General features: G+C 45.2%; 1 protein-coding gene across 7 annotated transcripts in view; it reads right to left on the bottom strand.

Annotated features, from left to right (window-relative positions):
• Positions 1 to 15,029, bottom strand: part of RNF19A (ring finger protein 19A, RBR E3 ubiquitin protein ligase) — an 87,012-nt gene extending 71,983 nt beyond the window's left edge. Inside the window, exons 1-4 of one of the 7 annotated variants that reach the window (XM_077809922.1) lie at positions 14,749 to 15,029; positions 11,058 to 11,214; positions 9,625 to 9,741; positions 8,933 to 9,053 (exon numbers count right to left, since the gene is read on the bottom strand). The gene's annotated coding sequence lies outside the window, so the exon portion shown is untranslated. Of the gene's footprint in view, positions 1 to 8,932; positions 9,054 to 9,624; positions 9,742 to 11,057; positions 11,215 to 14,169; positions 14,386 to 14,499; positions 14,519 to 14,748 lie in introns of those variants that run through there. The other 6 variants (XM_077809923.1, XM_077809930.1, XM_077809921.1 and 3 more) reach the window with 6 other exon arrangements.
• Positions 15,030 to 18,559: the final 3,530 nt, after the last annotated feature.

Below are 18,559 nucleotides of genomic sequence, written 5' to 3'. Positions count from 1 at the left end.
CGGTATAATGAGTAGCAAGAGTGTACTGATTACCAGGTTGCTGCTCTGCAAATGACTTAAACAGGTATTTGCACTCGGAACACTGCTGAAACTGCTCGCACTCTAGTCGAATGAGCTAATGCTCTAAGGGGTGGTATGTCATTACCTAATTGGTAGCACCAACAAGAGGAAATCCAAGAGGAAATCCCAACTTGAAACCAGTTTGCCTTTCATCCTGTCTGCAACTGCAGCAAATAACTGCACTGAACACCTAAAGAGTCTAGTGTGGCCCAAGTAGAAAATAACTGCTCTCCTCGCATCCAATGAATGAAGCTTCTGTTAATCAGGAAAGACATTGGTAAATACATTGCCTGATTAATGTGGAAACTGGAAGCCACCTTTGTCAAGAATTCTGGGTAAGGGCAAATGTAAATTTTAGCCTTATGGAAAATTGTATAAGGAGGGTCTGGAAACCAAGGCTCCCAGTTCCCCCACTCTCCTTGCTGAGGTTATCGCTACCAAAAACGCCACTTTCTTAGAGGGGCGGAATAGGGAGCAAGCCACAAGAGGTTCAAAGAGAGGCCCCGTTATTTTGTTAGCGCAAGGTTGAGATCCCATGGGGAAAACAGGTTTCAGAGGGCCTAGAGCCCATGGAAGCTTATGCCCCAATAAATGTTAGTCTCTAAGGTGCCACAAGGATTCCATGGAGAAACAGTTTCTTGTATTGGAGGGTATAGTCTGTACAACCCTTTTAGAAATCTAATAGTTATTGGGTTGGGGGGAAAAAAGTTATTTACTACCTACCCACTGGAGGGTGGAATACCAAAATCACTCCAATATACTTTAATGAAACTGATAGGCCTTGCTGATTTTAGGTGCAATAGATAATCGAAAATGTGGTTAATGAAAGCATGTACTGGAGACACACATTTCTCCGCTGAAAACAGCTAAAAAATGTTTCCATTTGGCCAGACAAGTATGCCTAATGGAAGGCTGTCTGCTATAAAGCAGCACCTTCTGAAATGTTCTTCAAACCAGCCATTCCCAATGGTGCTTGCCAGGAACCAGTCATACTGTCAAGTGGAGGGCCTGTAGACTGGGATGGAACAGACAGCCATGGTCCTGAGAAATCTCATCTGAATCTAATGGGAGGGGTAGAGGAAGCTTCACTAATAATGCTAACAGAGTTGAGAACCAGTGTTGAGGTCATGCTGCTGCTATATGCCTGCAGCAAGCATGATCCTGCTTGCCCTTGAACAGGACTCCGGATAGTAATGGTATCAGAGGAAAGGCCACATACAACAGGGAATTCATCCATGATAGCGGGAAAGCATCCATCAAAGCCCTAGTGCTGTGACCCCTTGTGACCCCCCCCTTGGGAGCAGAACTAATGACATTTTTCCGTCGACCCTTGTTGAAAACAGGTCCACGTGGGGAACTCCCCACAACTGGAAGATGGGCCTGGCCAAAGCCAGATGAAATGACCACTGAAGACCTTCTTAAGCGATCCGCCAACTACTCCCAAGGCAGAATTGCCTTCTGGCACAGTTGGGAAGAATGCGGCCCCTCCCTGTTTGTTTACATAAACATAGTTTCTATATTCTCTGTTAACACTATCAGATTTCCCGCCGAGAACACGGGGACAGAAGGCTGAGCAGGCTAGATGGGTAGCACATACGGTAGAACCTCAAAGTTACAAACTGACTGGCCAACCACAGACCTCATTTGGAACTGGAAATGCACAATCAGGCAGCAGCAGAGACAAAAAAGAGCAAATACAGTACAGCACTGTGTTAAATGGCAAAAAAAGGGAAAATTTAAAAAAATATTTGACATGGTAAGGAAATGGTTTGTGCTTGTTTTACTTTAAAAAAGATAGTTTAAAGCAGCATTTTTCTTCTGCATAGTGAAGTTTCAAATCTGTATTAAGTCAATATTCAATTGTAAATTTTTGAAAGAACCATAACGTTTTTGTTCAGAGTTACCAACAACCTCCATTTCTGAAGTGTCTGTAACTCTAAGACTTAACAGATTTATGTGGGCATAAGCTTTTGTGGGTAAAAAACAAAAAGCTTATGCCCAAACAAATGTTAGACTTTAAGGTGCCACCAGACTCCTCGTTGTTTTTGTGGATATAGACTAACATGGCTACCCCTCTGATACTTTTAACTCTGAGGTTCTACTGTAGTTTCTAGATGTTTGTACGAGCCCTCAGATCCTGTGAGGGCCACATCCCTTGCGCCTGTAGGATTCTGATGCGCGTTCCCCCCAATCCAGAGACAAGACATCTGTGAGCGATGGCTGCACAGAAATGAAAAGGACTCCTGTAGAAATGTTCTGAGGACCTGTCCACCAGTCCAGAGAGGACAAAATTAGTTCTAGAACAAGAAATAATCTGTCTCGACAATGACAATGGGGAACACAGACTGAAGGCAGCCAACCCTGAAGCTCCTGAGGCGCAGTCTGGTGTGTTGTGCCAGAGAGGTACATGCTACCATCTGCCCCAGAAGTCTGAAGCAAATGTGTGCTGTAGTAATGGGATATGCTTTTATATTCAATAAAAGGGTTTGGCGCACTTGGAATCTTGAATGGGGCAGAAACACTCTGGTTTGTATAGCACCTGGGAGTGTTCCAATAAACTCTATTCTTTGCACAGGTTTTAGAATTGATATGTCTTAACCGAGTAAGACCAATGCATTGAAGGTGGCCAGAATGATTGCCATGCTGGACAGCACTTGGAAGTGAGACTGGCCCCTCGCCAACCAGTCTCCCAAGTAAGGGAATACACAGTTTCCCAGTCTTCTCAGATATTCAGCTACTGACTCCACACACTTTGTGAAAACAAGAGGGGTTGTTGATAGCTAATGGAACACATTACCAATTCACAGTGCTTCCATTTGGCCTACAAACTTGAGGAACTTGGAGCAGTCTGGACAAATCACTGTATGGAAGTAAGTGCCCTTTAAGTCAAGGGCAGCATACCAGTTGCTCTGTTCCACGGAAGGAATGAGGGGAGCTAGGTGTAACGATGCAAAACTTTACTTTCTTAGACCTAAAATAGGTCAGACTGCCTTTTGCTTTAGGAATAAGGAAGTAGAGGAATAAAAACCCTTCCCCCTGAGGAATAGAGGAACTTCCTCTATTACTCCTGCTAGAAGGAGAGATTGGACCCTCTGTTGAAGAACAGTCTCATGAGACTGATCCCTGAAGAGAGACTGGGCACAAAAACAAATTCAAGGGATTACCCCAGATCCACTATGCTTAGCTTGCACGATCCAATATGACATGAGTCCAAGTATGGAGGAAGTGGGATAAATAACCGGCAGGAACAGATCGGTCTGCAAGTATTGGTATGCTGCCCTTGACAGGCCTGTCAAAATGCATGTTTAGACTGTGCTGTTGGTCAAGAGGAACCTGCTGTTACACGATGGGGGGTGGTGATCACCTCCAGTAATTCCTGCACCTTTTTCTCAGCAGGTCTTGGGGCCAAGGTATAAAGCTCTTATATCTATGAGCCTACTAAGACTGGAATCCTCTCCTCTTCGTTGCTCATGTGTAAATTCCACGGGATTTCAGTGCTACCCTTGAATCTTTTAGGCTACGCAGCTTATAGTCTGTCTTTTCCAAAAAGTGGGATGGACCCTCAAATGGCAAATCCTGGATGGCCTACTGTACTACAAGAGGGAGACCAGAGAATTACAGACATGAACACCACCTCATAAAAATAACAGATGCCATGGAACAAGCTGCTGAGTCTGCTGCATCCAAACTGTTTTGATGAGCTGTCCTTTACACCAGCTTACTCTTCTCTACCATAAGAGTGAACTCTCACCTGGAGTTCTCTTGTAGCTTAACTTCATTATGTGTTCCCATAGGGCGAAGTTGTTACAACTTAGGAGAGCTTGCTGATTAGCAATTCTTTGCTGCAGCCCTTCTGTCAAAATTTATGACCAAACAGGTCCAGCCTCTGATTCTTTACTCTTTGGAGTCAATGCAGGGAGACCCTGCCTCTCCCGCTACTCAGCTGCTGCCACCACCCAAGAGACAAGGGGCAGGTGAGAGAAGAGGTCTTTGAAGGCCTTAGAAGCACATAGTATCTCCTCTCTGTCTATTTCAATGAAGGCAGTAGAAGGGGTCTGCCAAAGCATTTAAACTGGTTCCAGAATTGCTTAATCAGAAGCACCACTTGGGAGGGTCCTGCAGAAGCTAAAATGTCTACTGGCTTGGGGGATTTCTGGTGAACCTCTTCTGCTTGAACATCTGAGTCCTTTTTTAAGCAGTTCTTTGTGAGCCCTGTAATCCTCTGGCGCTGGGGGGAAAAAAATTGCTCACCGTTTCTACAAACTCATCTGGAGATGAGGAAGGACACACACCAGGACACTGAGGCAATGATTGATCTGCCTCTTTCAGTGGAGAAGCCATCTAAGCAACTGCCAGTTGCATGGTACTGGTTATCTAAGAACCCGGTCTGTGGTACTGATGAACCTGGTGCACCCTTGAGGAAGTCAAATCAGACAGGTGAGGAGAGGTTCTAGCAAGGGGAGGGACACCCCATAGTGTCCAGAACGGCCACAGACCTGGTGGTGGGCCCCATTTCTGAATCTGACAAAGATGACTGAGTCCTGCAATCACGGTGGAGCAGAACCAGTGTGGACCGGAGACAAGTAAGCCAAACCCAGAGGTGGCATTACCGGGCATATTAACTGCGGCTTGCCCTTGGAATATACTGGCCTCCTAGGTACCAGAAGTAGCATTGATATTGAATGTTCTTGTGGGGCTAGAGTAAGGATTACAGTCACAGATACCATCTGAAACCCCTCCTGCATAGATGGAGACACTGGTATGGAAAGGTTAAGTAATTCTTTTGTAGAAGCATATTAAGTAATTCTTGTGCTGGCATCAATACCAGGACTGGGTCTTGGGTCTAACAAATAGAAACTTCAGGGGTTGGCCTCGATGGACCTGGCACAGGTTCTGGAGTTGACTATCTTGTCTTTGCAGCAGAGGAACACTCCAGGGAAAGCTTCCCCTCAGAGTCCCTCCCAGAGATCTTGCTTTTAGCTGGATGAGATACCGGGTCCTTCTCAGATCTGAGTCTCTTCTTCGGTACTGGAGACATAGAACTTAGTGCTGAAGACATCTTGGGAGGCACACTCTGCTCCAATATCGCCATGCTCTGAACCGGACAGCTTCTATGGAGGGCAAAGTGCCACCTCCATAAGGAGACACTTAAGTTTTGCTGCTCTGTCTTTGAGCGAGCCTTAAACCCTCTGCAAATGTGATACTTGTCACTGATGTGGGACACCCCCAGACAGAAAATTCAGGCAACTGGGGTGCAGGTCACTGACTGGCATCGGTCTGGCATACAACCAGCAGGACTTGGTCCCCAGAGAGTGAGGCATAGCTCTAATATCAAAAATAAAATTGGGTAAAACCTCTAACTACTAAGTGAGAAACATACCACAGACAAAGAGTGAAGGAAATAAACTTGCAAGAGCAAGTCTGGAAGCACTTCAACAACCATCATTGGCAGTCAGTAGGAACCGAGTGGACTCAGGGGCAGCTCTGCCCTCTTATACCAGCAGGCAGTGGTGCACAGTGATGGAGGGCACTCGAGCTGCCCTGACCAGTACTGCTGACGGGAAAAGGTCCTCTGACAATTGTGCCAAAGGCGCGCGCACACACCTACTATGGCATAGACATGTAAAATTACTCTAAGAAGAATTATTGTTCAAAGCCATACTCTGATTAGTTAGTTTGGCCTTTCTGGTGATTTGAGATTAATGTACCAACTACTAATGAATGCAACACTGGTACTGCTCATCACTGACAAATGAATTAAATGCACATAACTGGAAGTCACTCAAACATGGTTTATCTTCCAGTCATTCATCTCTGAGCTTCCTTGTTTAAGACCATTTTGATAAAGAAAAGTGTACACTTAGGAACAAGTTTAACTTCACATATCTGAGTCATCCCACTGACCTGAAACAGACTATTCGCATGAGTGAAGTTCAGCATGTGCCTCAATCTTTTCAGGATTGAGTATCTCTAACAATCTACTTAAGCTTCCTTTAACTTCCACTGCCATATGGTCTACTGTATTGAAAACTGGAGGCTCCCAGCCCTGCTCCCTTTAGAGTTCTAACTTTTTCTCTGAAATTTTTTTAAGCATAGTGAAATTATTTTCCTTTCAATCCCCAAACACACTACCATTAAATGATCAAAACTGTCCGCTATATTTTTGATGTACTTCAGTAGCACTAAAACATGTCAAAGATATGCATTTCTTTACTATCGATGCACTGCTCTGGTGGTTGGCAGCACAAACCAAAGGCATGAATCAACAGCCAAATAGAGCTAAATAAAGCATAACTGCAATGAAGTCAAAGAAGCTTTGCCAAAAAAAAAAAAAAAATATATATGGCCTATAGAATATACCTTGCTGCAGTTTACTGCTTAGTTATCCATACATCTTCTCTATCATAATGGCACTACTTTCAGGCCTAGTAAGCCCCCGGCAATGTTAATCACCTAACTAAAAAAACCTAATCAGGTCTGCAGTATTATTGCATGACCTTCCTTGCAAGTCTTTTGAAAACAAAAGATCTAGCTTTAAAAGTACACTAGTTATACTGCAGGTAGTGAAAACAAAAAACAAGCATTGTGGAAACCATGATTTGAACATTTTTTTTAATCAAATAACGTCTAATACCTTGAATCGGCAATACAGGAGAAATTTATCTGTGTAGCTGTTTTTCTATGATCTGGCTAAACAAGTGCTGAAAACAAGAGTTTTTGTTCTTCCTTCCTTAGTCAGGCAAGGTGCAGATTGTCCCAGTGAAGATATTTTGCATTCTTGCAAGGAAGGGTGCATCCTTCTCTTTATTCCTGTTGAGTTTTCCACAGCTGAAAACAAATTAGTTAATCCATGATCTACTTTATCCTGGAATTGTCACTTAATTGTTAATAGTGAAAACTCTGTATTCCTCCATTGAGACTTAGAGGCTTTCTTGTACTCTTACTCTGGTTGGGTGTCTGCAATGGTGTCAGATCACAGAAGAGGTAGAAAGGTTCATTTTTCTGAGACTCGCTGCCACTAATGCAGATAAGAGTTGTGACTAGAAGTCCACCACACAAGAAAATGTAAACCTGGGCAACAAAAAGGGGAACAAGCAAAGGCGGCAAGAAGAAGGAGGAGGAGTCAGGTAGGAACTCTGAGAAATATTCTTGGCATCCAGTGACCAAATGCAGTATCAGTTCAGGTACAGACATTTAAGTCCACAGAGTTTTGGAAAATGGGGAAGAATCACCAGGAGGTAGCTTTGCACTGTTCCTCTCTCTATTCTCCTAGCCTAGGATGCTTGAATGGGGAATCTTACACATTCCCAGGCACACCAGCACTTTGGCTTTGTAGGCTCTGGATACCATTCAGGGTCCATTTGGTTAGACATAATCTGAAAACGTGGCAGCTCCATTTATGACCTTCAAACTGAATGAACAGGGCTTCTGACTTCCTCTGGAGACATGATTTAGGCTCTCCTAATATTAAAACAAAATACAAGTATCTTGCTATTTAATTTATAAAGGCAACAAAAGTAAATAGCTATACCCTTATGTGGAAGCAGGGGAAAAAGATCACTTTTGGTAGGAAGCTGAGACAAGTGCAAAGTACCCCCTGGAGAAAAGTAATAAATAAGCAGCGTATTCCTAGGTTGAACAACAAAAGAATAAAGAATGGAGTACTGATTTAGATCTCCTAGGGTGAGGTATTTGATGCAGGACATTGATTCCTTTGTGGAAAAGAAATCTTCCTTGAAGATACATTATTAATTGGTCAAGATAAAGAATTTAGCTTCCAGACTCAGATCTCACAGCTGAACTTGTTTGCAAATCAGCAAGTCTATTGTAAAACTGTTGGCTCTGGAAACATGAAGAGCAGATGGGGGGGAAGCGAGGATACTTCTGCACAACTGACCAAAAGAACCAGTTTCCTGTTGGGCTTTACTCTTCAATCCCCTTGCCAATTGGGCTAGGCCACTACAGACATACCATCCGTTCAAAGTCAGATGTCCCTGTGGTGCTACATGTTTGGAAGACAGGACAACCAGCATTAGTATGCTTACCTAGATGATGATGACGATGAAGCGAAGGTCATCCTGGCGCCTAAGTGGATTTCCAAACAGCCTGCTGGTTTCTGTTATAACATGCGGTCAGCCCAATTATAACCGAAAAGACACTTCTACCATGTCTGGCTGTTCAGTGATTAAAGTATCACGGAATGAGAGGGACTAAGAAGAGATCATACTGACAGGAAGAGTTGCAGCATTTGAAGTCTGGACAGTGTACAGCACCAAATCCTCAAGCCTGAAAAGGTGACTTGAAGCTCTGGGGGACTGGTGTAGTTGAAGACTGAAACTATCTGGTTTGAATGGATCAGTTTATTCCACCCTCTTCATCAAGGGAAAAACATTTTTCTACTTTGATGTCTTATCGGAGTCTCCAGAAAAAGATTTACTGCAGAAGTATCAGTCAACATTCTCCCTCATGCCCATTCCTGTTTACCACTAAGCTAGTTAACTAGAATATACTGAAAGTTCTGTTCCTTCACAGAAAGGGAACTGGATGAGTAAAGTGTCTAGGTAGGGCCCCATCAACATCTCCCCTTTTTGAAGGGCTACAACTATCGTCATCATCATGATTGTGGTTCAGGTTCTGCAGACAGTGTTTAAAGGGGAGGGAGGGAATAAAAAAAAATATACTCCTGGTATACCATACTTTAGGAACACTGGTGCTGTAATGATAGAAACTTGACAGTAAGCTTCCCTTAAGTTGATAGGCACTGTAAAATCCCCATGTTCAGTAACCCATGTTCACATGGCACAGTTTCCAGCCCAAACCTCCAGTCTTTAATAAAATGATCTCTTTGAGGTTCACAACCATTATAATTCACCTTGAAAGCTGTTTCTCCAAAAATTAAATAGGATAAAGCTGGCTCCCAGGAACTACTCATATGGAAACAGGAACATGGCTGTGCTGATGTCTTGGAGCTTTGGCAGAAAAGGAAGTTTTTCCTGTTTTGGAAAAAAAGTGTCATTCTGTAAAGTACCTTTTCTTCAAAACTAGAAGGCATCACTGACTTGAAATAATTTTTGCCCAGATTCCATCAAAACAGCCAATCTATTCTCAATGAAATCTGATTAAAGTAGTCAACTGCTAAAATTGATACTCATTTAAAAAAAAATTCCCAAAAGTTGGGGTGACACGGATAATTTGTGAAAAGGATAAAATGAGAGAATTCCATAGAAACAGCCCTGAGGGCATAGTCTAGTTCCTCCACAAAATATGTGGGACTATTGAAGGGAAGGGCAATGAGCTTTAGTTTAAAAGAAAAGCTCCATCCCCCACGTGCCAGAAAATCCAGTGGACTACAAATGAGATAGCCATAACATTGTTTGGCAGCTTTAGAAAATCCAGAGCTATGTCAATTACCACATTAAAAGCCAGTAGGTGTTTTATAGAGTATTTTCTAGATTATTTGGATAAAATGAAGTGTATGTCAGGAAGAACTACTTAGAAAATATAAAGGAACAGTTAAGCTATGATAAGCACAGCTGCAGCAAACTCATAATTCCTGATGGGCACCTTTCAATTGTCTTTCTGAAGACATGTTTTGTGAGGTCTGAAGCCTTTTTCTGCATCCGCATTAGGACAGCAGCAGCCATGAGCCAAGGAGCAGAACGTCTCATCCTCACACTCCATCTAAATTACATCAAAACAATGAAATATTGGGCTGTTAAGAAGGTGCTCCTGTCCCAATAGTACCCACCATCACCAGATAAAGAAACAAATCTTAAGATGTTTAAAGAAAACTTTGTTTGATAGCATTCTGTCTGGCAAGGAACCACTTCTCAAAAGTTGTGAATGTGTAATCTATAGTTCTTTATTGTTTTGTTTTTATGGTCCCTATTTCTCTATTGTTTAACTGCATGGTTTGTCTGTTGCATGACTAATTTTGCAAGATTTAAATCAACTAAGGTGGTGGGGTATGATTGGATAAAATATTGTTTCGTAAGGGGCTAGAATTGGTTAAAAATACTGTTTTGTAGTACTTTAGTTTAAAATGATTGGTTAAGGTTTAGCTAGGCAGGACTCAAGTTTAACAACGTAAACTGGGGTCCAAAAGGAAGTTCTTTGGAACCAAATCCAGGACACAACCCAAGATCAGAGCTGCCAGTCCTCAATACCCTGCCAACTATATCATGCAGACGCTGGAGTCTCCAGATGACCTGATCCTGACTGGCCACTAGGAAAAGTTCATCTGCCTTATTGGGAGTGGTGATCATTATATATGCTTAGCATGTGCATTCTGTTTTGGTAACTGTTAATAAATAGAGGCTAAGGATATTGCTGTGTAAGGCTCTTTCATTGGCAAAAGGCCCCGCAAGCCCACAGAATATTATGCCCTGAGCTCTAGAAACTGGGTAAGGATGGCCCTGTCTGCTCAAAAAAATGTTCAGAAGTTAACTGTTTTCACTGAAAACTTTTATAGAACACCAGAATGTAGTTACATTTTAATAATGTTGCCAATCCTTCCCTTCTGATAAGGAAAGTACTGAGGGTAGTGGCTATATAGGATCATAACTGTATTCTTTTTAGCAATGGTCCTTAGTTTGGAAGATCCTAGCTTGGGTCATTTATCTGTATTTGATAAGTGATTAGTACTTTTATGGCTATTGATTTTTTTTCCATTTTTCTAGTTTTAGTTTATTGTATAACAGACTAATAGAAATCTACAAATGAAACGATAGCCATATCTTGTGTTTTTCTTGAAAATGTCCTCACTCAAGATTAAAACAAAAAAAAAAACACACACACACAAAACGTGGAAGACTGAGTATCAAGAAGGCAAATTGCATATAAGTCTGAGTCAAAGGAAAAAAAAAAAGAGTCACCTTCTGCCACTAATCAAATGTACTAAAAAATTTGTATTCTACTAGGTATTTATGTAGCTTTTTATTACAGAAAATAAAAATATCACAAGTCACTGAAAAACAAAGCTTAAAGCATCTTGTTACCTTCTTGGTGGAAGTTTATCTCCCTGTGCAAGTGAGTTGTACTTAGCAATTCAACATACACCACCATTTTTATCTTGAAGTTGTGCATGTGCATTGGTTCATCCATAGTTACACATCTTCCATCAGCTAATGCAGAAGTGACACTGGAAACTTACAGCTGGAATAAATACAGAGGGAAAGGAAAACAGAAATTAGTTCCCTTATGAGTAAACAACCATAGAACATTAGAACTGGTCCTATGAAGAACTTTTATTAACCGTAAGCAAGAATCAGTTTGAGTCTTGGCTCCTGTTACAGATTAGGAGTCAGACCAAACACTTTGGAATTTAAGTGCTTGTGTGTCTATGCTCCTGTTTTAATTATTAAAAATTCTTCTCCAAAATCTGGTGACTTATCAACAGCAGACTGCATTATAATTCAGGGTGCATGTTAGAGAATGATTTCTCCAAGGCCAAGGGCCAGAATAAAGTAACAACATACCAGAAACAATGCACTTGGGCATAAAAGGACATGGGTGCAAAAAAAATAGCTGCTGCACTTGAAAGCTCACAGCCCCTTTGTCACTGGCCTCAATGCAGGATTTTTAGTACTAAGGAAGGATTCAGATGTCCTGCCCGCAAGAGCATTGTGGTGGGTACCACAACAGGGTAAAGGGGGCAGGGGGGAAAGGAAGTTAATAAGATGTATGGAAGAGCAACCTACTTACTGGACAAATAAGGGAAATAGTCATAACATTTTGTTAACTCAGGGGACAAGACAGACATACTTTATAAAGGTACACATTTACATCTGTCAAATATCTTCCCTCTTCCTGATCCACTGCTGTCATAACTAAACAGAAATTTAAGAATTCTGATGACTCTTGCATACAAGTCCTGCCATTTTGCATATATAAGACACAGTTATTTTTCAGTTCCCAATTTTAGAATTAATGATCAAACCTATCCTCATTTCTGCAAAGCTAAGAATGGCTGGAAATGCAGAGAGCCTGAGCAAGGCCCTAGACTTCAGATCATTTAAAAGCGACGACTACTTTTTACCTTAATATTTATATTTTGTTCAAAAAAAAAAAGGGGGGGGGGGTGGAGGGGAGTGTTGATAAAACAGAAATGTTTGCCAGATTTTTCTAATTTCAAGACTAATGTATTTTTTTTTTAAAAACATAAGCCTTTTTCTGTAGAACTGTAGTCCCAAAAGGCAGCAGCATTACTGCTTGTGCAAGAGAAAGTGAAACTGACTGGTTTATTTTCATTTTCCAATCTGAATAAAATGCAAAACAGAGCACTAATTTTCTGGGAATACAGAAAACAAAATGCCTACACGTTTTCCTGATTTTTAACTACACTTACATGTGCACTGGGCTACATAAACTGCTTCAAACACAGTTTCACAGTTCAACATGAGTAAAATTTAGCAAAACAGTGCAGTCACATAAGGCCATCACCATTTTTGTAGTTGCAAATGAATTTTGCCACTTTTGTGCAATTTCCATTTTATATTTTACTCCCATTTGGATCCCTCAGATTTGATCCACAAGTCAGTTGACAGATCTCTTGAAAAAACTGAATTAGAACATTTCATTCTCAATCATAATACTAAACTGAAAACCTTCCTTTGCAGTGGACACAGTGAAAAGTAGCTCACCATATGCTGAAATCCAGCCTTTCCACTGGCAATAATGTTTTAGAAGTTTTATTTGGAGGTGAGTGGGACAGAAGAAAAATATCCAGGGAAATAAAGGGAGAAAATCTAAGGTTCTGATTAGACCTATCTGCAACCTTCAGCCCTGCAATTCCCCACTCCTCAAATACACTTTGCCCTTTTCACAATTTTGACCTTGGTGATGATTAGCATCACATTTTGAGGAATAGCTGATATAAAACACTAATCAAAACCAATGCCCGCTAAAACATTAACAGAAATGAAAGCTGTTGTGCCCACCATGTGGAAACAGTCATATTGTATTAAGAATCCTCAAGAATACCAATGCCAATCTCCTCCCCTGCTTGTTTGCTCCATGCAGATATTAGCGTTCTACATCTTGCTTCTTAAAACATAACCAAAAGACATAGGAGACTCCCTCAAGCAGAGCTGCCCCTTATGTCCTTATTTATGGGTAGAGCCCCAGGGGATGCCACCTGCAGACCTGCACCAGTTCAGGTCCCTCAGTCATTTGTTTGGTGGGGTGGGGGTCCTCCCTGGATATTTCATTTTAAGGTTGTGTTTCCAGCTCTATTTTCCTACCCCAACCACACCCTCACCCACTAATTTTAAGGCTCTATGGCTGTGTCCACACCAGACTTTCTGGGGGAAAATCTCCCGCTCCTACATTACCACCAGTGCAAACCCACTGGTAAAAATGCTAGTGTAGACAAGGCACCAAGGGGCATTAACCACTTAACTACCCTCCAATCAGGTCCACATATTAAACATGCCAGCAGCAGCCCCTGGAGGCTTGTCTACACTAGCACTGGCCCATTACATAGATGATGGGTCTTAAGTAGATGTAATCCAGTCTCTTGTGGTGGGGGCATTAGTCTCTCTCCCGCTCTCCACCCAGGGTTACTTTTAAGGTTCAATTCAAGAGGCGTGTGTTAGTCGCTGCGCCAGACCCATTTCCAGGTGTGGGTGCTACAGGCGCCCCACAATGATTTTTGGGGAAGGGGGGGGCTTCCTCACAGTCTCTCCCCGCCTGGGGATTAATGGCAAAGCTGGACAAGGGGCTAGTAACGTCTCCCCACCCGGTAGCCATTCCCAGGCCCCCTCGCCCTAGGGGGAGCCTCGGCCCCCGCTAGCAGAGCCTGACCCACCCCGTGCGGGGCCACAGCGCGGCGGCGCCCCCCAGCTCGGCCCCAGCAGAGCTCCCGGCTGTGTGCGGCGAGGGAGGGGGACGCGCCCCCCTCGGCGCCGCAGCCCGGGCTCCCCCCGCTGGCGGCCCGGCCGGGAGCTGACGGGAGACAATGGACACGATGACTTCACCCGCCAGTAATGTGAGGAGCCGCCGCCGCCGCCGCCTCCGGCTGCCAGGACGCTGCTCCGCTGCCAGCGCCCGGGGCAGCGGGGATCCCGCCCGGGGCCTGGGGACGCGCTACCTGCCCAGCCTCTCACTTACCGACCCCGGCCCGAGGGGCCCTGTCCAGAGGCGGTTCCGCCCGCGCCTCCCCGGCGCTTCGGGCGGCTCCCTGCCGGGCACGCCGCGGAGACCGCGTCCGGGCCGCTCCCCGGGCAGCAGGGGCCCCTGCAGCCGCGCCAGGCCGGCCCCCGGACCTTTAACTCGGCAGCCGCCGCCGCGACCCCGCTGCGCCCGGCCCCGCGCAGGAAGCGTCTGTGTGTGAGGCGGGAGGGGCAGGAGGCGGCGCTGCCGGGACCGGGGCGGGCCGAGCTGGGCTGCGCCGGGCCGGGCCGCTTGGTTTCCGAGCCCCCACCCCCGCGCGGGGCTCACCTCACACGCGGCGGGGCCCTTTGCCCCGAGGCCCTCGTCCTGCCGCCTGGCTGCGGGCGGGGTAACGAGCTGCTGGGACGGGCTGTTTTCATGCCGAGCCAGCCCCCTACCGCCGCCACACACACACTGAACAGCTCCCCTGACTTCCCATCGGGGTGACTTGTTGCCTGCCACCCCTCACAGCGGAGGCCTCTTGCCAACCCCAGGCATTCAAAAGCCAGGAGCCCCCCTTCCCCCGAGCACACTTACCGTTGGGCTCAAATCAGGAGCTGCTAGAAAATAAGCAGTTTGGGATTCCTTGTATTTGCCTGCTGCGTCTTGGGACCCTACTTTATCTTCTTAAGTCTCTCCCCCACCCCCCATTATGAAGAGGGCTAAAACCACCCTGATTTGTTTAAAAACAAACGCTCACGACTCCAAGAGCTGGGGCTTTAAAGGAAAACACCAAATATCCTGAGATCCATGATAAAAATCACAAGAGTTGGCGGCGCTCCCCGTCTTAAAGAAGGAAAAGGCTGTGCATGCATCCATCCAACATCACTCCCAGGCCACCCCCACTTAGCACTCCACCCAGCTTTTGGAACCAGAAGACTGTCTTGTCATGACTTGTCACCAAGTAATAGCTTGTTGCTGTTTTAAGGCAGCCTGGGTGACACAGCATTATGTCGCAATACCATACCACATTAGTTGGTCCCACTAGACAAACTCCAAACAAGAAAGTGCTAACCCATTTAGGAGATTACCGCTCCCAGCATGTGATGCTCCATCTCCAGCCAAGCAGCCTGGAGCTGCTTTGTAGAACTCCATAGGCTGCATTTTGGCCACCCCTGCTGTAACTGAAAACAAAGGAGGAAAGGGAGCAGTTTAATTTATTTGCAAGAGGATTTAGGGCAATATTAATGTTAATTTATCCAAGCATGAAACTGATTTACTGAACTAGTGTGCAGGGACTTCACAGTTTTGCCGGCAGCAGCACCACCAACACAAAGTAATTATTTACTATTCTGTGGACTTCATACCCATTAAAACGTAAAAGTGCAGTGAGAAGAATGAACTATTGGAGCGTTTCTGTAGGGCAACATTGTTGAGTGCTGATTAGCACAAACTACATGTAGCAAAATACAGACTTTTCCTTCATTTCTGTCCTTCATATTGTTGCTTCAAAATAAACTTTCAAAATAATTCTAAAAAAGTCTTGTTTCTTCTTACATAATTCCACAATCAGTGGAACTTTCTGTCAGCACTTGTTTCATGTTCCTATCAATCCTTGCAGAATTTAAAATCTGTCACTTCTCTGTATTCCTTGCCAAAACCCTGATTCAAACCACTGTTCTCTCTTGTTTGATTTACCGTAATCTCCTCTGGCCTCTCAGATTCCAACATCTGGTAACACAAGTAATCATCTGCCTCTTCTACCACATCACACCACTCAAGTTCCTTAACCAATACCCAGACTTTTTTCAGACAAAGTTCAAACACTTCTACCTCACTTTCAAGGCCCTGGTTAGCACTTCAGCTGCCTACATCTCATCTCCTGCCCACCCATTACATTCTGCATGTTGCCCCTTCCCCTTGTCTTATTGCTCCATTTATCTCTTCTTCTCATACTGACCTTCATGCAGTGGTGAGCTGGAGCCAGTTCCCACCAGTTGTTAAATTTAGAAGCCCTTTTAGAACCTGTTGTTCCACAAGGGACAACCGGTTCTAAAAGGGCTTCTAAATTTAACCGGCCAAAAGTGGCGCCTTAGGTGCCAACTCCATGGGTGCTCCAGGGCTGGAGCATCCAAGGGGAAAATTTGGTGGGTGCAGAGCACCCACCAGCAGCTCCCCGCCCCACCCCAGCCCCAGCTCACCTCACCTCTGTCTCCGCCTCCTCCCCTGAACACGCCGCCCCGCCCGGCTTCTCCGCCCCCCACAGGCTTCCCACGAATCAGCTGTTCGCGCAGGAAGCCGGGACGGGCTGAGAAGCCGGCAGCGGCTTCGCACTCAGGCCCAGGGAGGCGGAGATGAGCTGAGGCGGGGGGTGCGAGGCGGGCTGCCTGCGCCGCAGCAGGTAACCCGGGGGGGGGGCACGCAGGGGAACCGCTCCCCGCCCCAGCTCGCCTCCGCCACCCTCGGCCTGAGTGTGAAGCTGCCACTGCCTGCTTCTCAGCCCTCCCAGGCTTCCCGACGAACAGCTAATTCACGGGAAGCCTGGGGAGGGGGCGAGGAAGCAGAGCGGGGCGATACATTTAGGGGAGGAGCGGAGGTGATCTAGGGCCGGGCGCGGGGTGGGGAGCTGCCGGTGGGTGCTCTGCACCCACCAAATTTTCCCCGTGGGTGCTCTAGCCCCGGAGCACCCAGGGAGTCCACGCCTAAGGCGCCACTTTTGATGTGATCAGTGAGGGGAGCGGCCACTCCCCCTACTCCCCCCCAGCTATGCTCCGCCGCCCCTAGGAGCCAGAGGGACCTGCTGGATGCTTCCTGGGAGCTGCCCCAGGTAAGCACCACCGGGACTCCCCACCTCACCCCCCAGCAGGTCCCTCTGGCTCTTAGGGGTGGGGTGACACCCACTACGGTGGCCCATGAGACCCTCCTGCCCAGTTCTGGGGGCAGTCAGGGGACAGGGGAGGGGGGGATGGATGGGGCAGGGGTCCTGGGGGGGGCGCATCAAGGAACGTGGGGGATTGGATGTGGCAGGAGTCCCAGGGAGCAGGGGTGGGCAACGACCCCCTCATGGAGTGAGGAGGGAACCAGTTGTTAAGATTTTGGCAGCTCATCACTGCCTTCTTGTCTTCTTTCATGCTACTCCCTACGTCTGGAATTATAACCTCCATCAAATGTGCTCACTTTCCTGCAGACCTGGCCTCAAAACCCACTTATTTTGCTTTGTTTGCTACCACTGATCTCCACTCCTATACTATCATATCCCTCTACTCTTCTCTTACCTTATTCAGAGATGTAAGAATCACTTTCAATACAATTCACATTATTTTTGCTTTAACCCTCATCCTGCCTTTCTCTAGCCCTTCTATATTCTGTATATTCATCCTTTCCAGAATTGTTCTTTAATTGGACCTTTCCTCCATGACTGTCCTTAAATATTGCAATTAGAAATATTCTGTTCTGCATAGGTTTTTATACCGTACTCATCCCTGTAGTATATGAGTACCTTCCAGTAGTTCATTAAGCAATATGACTACACATCTGTCACATGTTGTTTGTTCTCTCATCTTCTCCCCAGGGAGAGAAGCATGTGCAGTGGACTGTCTTGCTTTTGTAGGGTATTGGGTTTAGTGTTTGTTTGTTTTGGGTTGGGGGAATGGGATAGTTTTGGGGTTTGGTTTGTTTGTTTGTTTTAAAAATACATGTTGCTATGTGTTTATGTTAGAGAAGGCAAGGTCAAAGAAATGCACCTTGCACTTGGAACAGAAAGTGGTGAGGTTTATAATGGCCCTTAGTTCCTGGGGGAGTTCTTTAGTTTTGGACTGGCCCCTGAGAAAACTCTGTCTCCTGCACAAATGAGCTTTACACTTATTGTTGAGAGTTCCATTGTATCCGAGGAGTTTAGCTGTAAACCAAAGTCTTCATTGCTGAGCTTTTGGATGTCTTTTAGATATATTGGCCCAGGTCATTGAGGGCCTTGAAGATAAGGACCAAGACCTTGAACTTGATTCAAAATTATCTGGGAAGTCAGTGTAGACTCTACTGTAGAGAATGGCGGAGTGCAGCCAGCTGTTCACCCATGAGCTGATCTCATCCAGTCACTGGGCCATCTCAGTAGTAATGGTAAGGTCAAATGTGGTGAATATAAATTGTGTACATATAAATGGTTCTGCATGTTTTGTTTGTTAGTGGTGTTTTGGATTTGGGTTTTTTGCTGTTGTTGTTGTTGATTCTGTTTGTGGTTTTTTTGCTATGGGGACAAGACCACTCCTAATCATGACTATGTAAATGGTTTGGAGGGTCCTCCTTCCTCCAAGCTCTCTGTGTGAGTGTTAGGGAGACCAGCTTGAGAAGGAGGTTATGATGGTCAAGACAAGAGATGATGAACTTTTTGACAAGAGTTTTGGCTGTCTTA

The sequence above is a fragment of the Eretmochelys imbricata genome, chromosome 2 (assembly GCF_965152235.1).
Source record: "Eretmochelys imbricata isolate rEreImb1 chromosome 2, rEreImb1.hap1, whole genome shotgun sequence".
Lineage (NCBI taxonomy): Eukaryota > Metazoa > Chordata > Testudines > Cheloniidae > Eretmochelys > Eretmochelys imbricata.
Note: the sequence above shows the minus strand (reverse complement) of the source record. Positions and strands in the feature narration are given on the sequence as shown.